Raw genomic sequence first — 4677 nt, 5'->3', positions numbered from 1 at the left:
AGCTGTTTTTGGCTCGTATCTTTCGAGCCAAGATAAACCTAGGATGACATCAAATTTGTCATCCAAATCCAGTACGATGAAATCATCTACGTATCGTAAATCGTTTAACGTGTAATGAAATTTCACTACGCGTTTCATTACTGTTATCGATGCGCCTGTCGCTAGACGCACCGTCATCCTCGTTGGAGGGATGTCGCGCTCAACATATTTGAGCCTTAGACCCTCTAACGACAGGCGACGAATAAAGTTATTCGACGCTCCACAGTCCAGTAAGGCTCTAAGTGACAAATTATTTATCACTTTTAATATCAAGGTGATGAGGGAGACCTCATCGCCAGGTGCAGAGACACATAATGATTGTGTGTCTGGAGCAACTTTTGTCAAGAGACTTGCAAATTCTCTTGAGGTTGCTATATCAGTAGGACGTTGCGCCCCAACTGACTTCGACCGTTTTTTTGCTGTCCGCTTCGCTGATGTGATTTCGCAACAACGTCGGAACCGTGACCGTTGCCTTGTTTGGCATTCGGTCCACTTATACGTTCAGTACCTCTAGGTACTGGGCGTGGGGCACTACACTCATGAGCATAGTGTCGTATCTTTTGACACCGATTGCATTTCTGCATTCGCTTATTGTTCGAAAAGCGAGGTTTCTCGCTTTCGACATGAGAGAAGTCCATAGGTTCTGGACCTCCTAGTTCGTGTCGTCTTGGAGGACGATATGATGACGAACTAGCTTGAGCCTGTCTCAAGCTAAAGTCCTCTTGTTCCGCAACGGGTATTGCTTCATCAAGCGTGTCCATTTCAAAGCGGAAAAGGTGGATCTTTACGGGACCATCCGTAAGACCTTGCATAAACATCGTAATTAAAGTGTGTTCATGAATTGGGTTGTTTGTGATATAACTCGCTAAGAGTCGTATGTGCTGGGCATAAGCGTGACTATCCCGCTTGCATTGCTTAAGTTTCAGAAGCTCTTATCGAGCGCTGAAATCAGCCCTAGGCGGTTCAAACGTCTGTTTGAGTCGGGCTCTAAAAGCCTCTAGCAACCCGAAGACATATGGGTCGCGCAACTTAAGGCCTAGTGCTAAAGTTTTGGCACGACCAGCCAAATTTGACTGAGCAGATGCGACTTGCATTTGCTCGTCGACGATGTGACGAGCCCTTATGGCATCGTCCAACTCGACAAACCATCTTAAGAGGGAGTAAAAAAGACCCCCCTATACTTAGAGATGTCAATCTTTAAGGATACAGGACGACGCGTGTGCGTCATCGCAGGTACAAAGGTCTGTACCTGTTGTAACCTCAACAATTCTGCCTGTTGGGAGCCTTGCTGATGAAGCAATGCTACCTTGCCTCGTCAAGTTCATGTTGAAAGGACTTGGCGATGGCTGAATAGAGTTCATATCTGTCCAAACTGCAGAGCATGGTAAAGATGACATCATTCCCTACTGTCGAACTCATTCGTTTGACTGTTCTCCTTTCTGTGTCACTTAGAAAGGAGAAGCTATCACGCGAAACGTGATGCGTATTTCCATTATCATCTTACATGACCATGTTAGATGATAGAACTGTGGTCCTTGGACAGACTAACAAGTGCTACCAGGTGTAACGGGGCACTACTGACTTATACTGCTTCAGTACAAGCCCGCTTCGCACTGCTTCAGTACAAATCCACTTCGCACTGCTTCAGTGCGAGTGGTGCTTCATGTCACTTCACGTACACTAGTACGTGCAGAGAAAGACTCACTTAAAACATTTGCTTAGAATAGGGTTAATCAAAAACTGTATTAATAAAATCAAGTTCTTCTGTTTCTATCTACTTGATACTAACTTAATATAGACTAATACAAAACATGTAAAAAAAGTCTTATCTATCTTTCTCTTTGCGCGCGTCCAGCGGTGACTGGACCACGAAGAAAGTAGATATAATGGTCAATATATTTCAATGGATAAGCTTTAAAATATTACCATGAAAAGTAATATTCTCCAAATCTTATCTACCTTTAAAATAATTTATTAACTAACAACCATTAATTTCATGTAACGATACACCTGGTTACAAAAGCAGTACAAGAAATGTTGTATGCCCCGTTACACTATACCTTGAAAAGGCTTCTAGTTACTACATATTACAGCACAAGCTTTGCAAAACACGTAACGCTTTAAGATCAAAGGGAAACTGAGCCTTTTTATGCTATATAAGTTTCCTAATTACCATACATGCGTCTTGCCGCAAGAACTCTTTCTAGTTGCTGACATGTGTTTAACTCATAAAAATTATCTGAGGTTACCTTTATAAATAGATAGTGTAGTGTACACCACTCGGTAAGAAACGAAATGTGCTTTGTTAGACAATGCACTTTCCTTGACACGAATAACAGTATCGGTCGAGAATGATGACATCAGTCAGTTTAAAAAAAAAGATCTTATCTTGGTCATATATGGGAGCTTTATGGTTCCAGTCAACTTAATATGTCAATCAGTGTATGATTGACACTTTGCTAGTCACAACATGCCGAGGGTGAGGTCATTACACTCGAGTAGATCGAGACTCTTTGAGTTTTGTCCTGTGTAAATGTCCACAAGCTCTCAAATCTGTAAAAGTGAAAGAGCTTTCACAGTTAGTCAGTTGCAAACGTATGGCGATTATTTAAGCTATGCCTTAATGTTCGTAGCATACCACGACGAGATTTTAATCCTGCTTGCAGTTGTCGCTCCGCAAATATAGTTGATCGAGGCGCACGACCTCAGTAACGTCATGTATCTTTCAACCTTTGGCTCGACCCCACAAATGAGAGCATAATAAGTGTTCAACTCAATTAAAAAAAACGCTAAAATTTCTGAAACCCGCTCATAAACAAAAGCGTTCCTTTCAAATGGAACTCGAGCACCTAAATCCGACTAGTAGCAAAGCTCAGTCTCGAGCTCCGTTACTTTTCAATTTTTTTGGTCACTGCCATAAGCAGCCACTCAATGCTTCCGTTAGAAAGTCCTCGATTGACATCTCGCTAATTATAAGCCCGATTCAAAATCGGGCTAGCATTGAATAGCTTCATCTATATTTCGTTCAATAAATTCCATACTGTTGTACCACTAGCAAGCTGATGCCGCGCCGCGAATGGCGGAGCAACAAAACAGCTTAGGTAGCTTTGCAAGCGTGACTGTTTGTTGGCGCAGCCGGCTCAAATTTAGGCCGCAACAAAAGAACATTGACGCCTAATGCCAAACATGTAAATAAATAACAGTCTAGCGGAACATAAGGACCTAAAGTGAGTGCATCAATATATCAGATTTGAAAGTAAGCGCTCGCCCGACCGTTGCAGTAAAGATGATAGCTTGTTCCATAAATGTTCTCGAATACCCCTTCAAGGGCAAATAGACAATTTTAAGCCAATTTATATAATTTAGAATCCGCGGCGGGTGCTCATCCGACCACAGAAATCCGACCAAAAGATTGCAACCAAGTAGATGATCCAATTAGCTTGACTGTGTCCACAGGTACTATCTTCTCTACATGATGCAAGGCAGCAGTGTCGCAACGTCAGTCGCCTGACTACCTACGACCATATACCAGGGTTCAGGTGGAACTTAGTATGAAATTGCTTTGAAAGACCAGTTAAAAAGTTCAACTCTATCTTGCTTGGCTCTGCTTTGGAATGCCGAGTGAGCGAATTATGAACTTTGTCGCATCAATCCTCACCAATGCAACTACTTCTAGTACTAAAGACACATGTGACAATTATAGTCAGGTTAATGCGAAAGAAGGCGGCAAGCATACCGCAACTGTACTGAAAATATTATGCAAACATAAATAAGCCGCGAAGAAAGGTTACCATCTCGTTATTCTTTGTAGAATATTGACGAATGAGACGCCGTCCTCAAAAACGCGTAAAATTTGTAAACCATACATTCTGTAACGGGCTAAAGTTGCCCTAATGTAACACAGTCCCCGTTAAGTACCCTTGGTGTACTTAAGGGGATGGTCAATTACTAAATAATAGTAATTAGACCCAGCATTCGGGTGTGGTGCACATTGTGACCAACCCTTGTGTATGTGATGCACATGGGTGCATTCACATTAGGAGGGATGACGCCTAGCGTCAACCGTTACGCGAGGTATCTAGAAAGATACGATCGCAATACATATTAAATGTTATCTATAGAGATAACATTTTAATTGGTAAAATAGGTAAATATAAGTCAGTCTGAAAACTTCTTCCTACTTGGTAAGTGCGCACGAGGAGCCGGATTACCGCTCCCGTGACGACTCTTTATTAATATACTTAGTGTGTTGGGTGAGGTCGCTTGCGCGCCCAGCGCCACAACTACCTCACTGCACGCAAGAGAAGCAGGTTGAACCGCTTCCTCGCTGTGCTAGGGTGTGTGCCTAAGTAGAGCGTGGCCGCATTACGATGTGCCCGCCTACACTTAGTAGCACTTGAAATCCTTCTCACGACCCGCATCTCTGCGTGTGTACGTGATGATGAGCCTCAATATTGATTGGGCTCATTTTCCCCACCTCTCCGAACATCATCGGGAGGTGGCAGGGCTTATGGCGCAGGGACTTGGTGAACAAGCCCTGGCCAGGCTCCTGGGTAGTCCTCCTGAGCAACATGTTGCTCAGTTGGAGCAGTTTGAGGCATTCGTGCTCGGACAGCGGAGGGCCGCGTCCGAGGCACA

Source organism: Bremia lactucae, linkage group LG12 (assembly GCF_004359215.1).
Source record: "Bremia lactucae strain SF5 linkage group LG12, whole genome shotgun sequence".
NCBI classification, from domain to species: Eukaryota; Oomycota; class Peronosporomycetes; order Peronosporales; family Peronosporaceae; genus Bremia; species Bremia lactucae.
The sequence above is the reverse complement of the archived record's forward strand: the minus strand, read 5'-3'. Positions refer to the sequence as shown.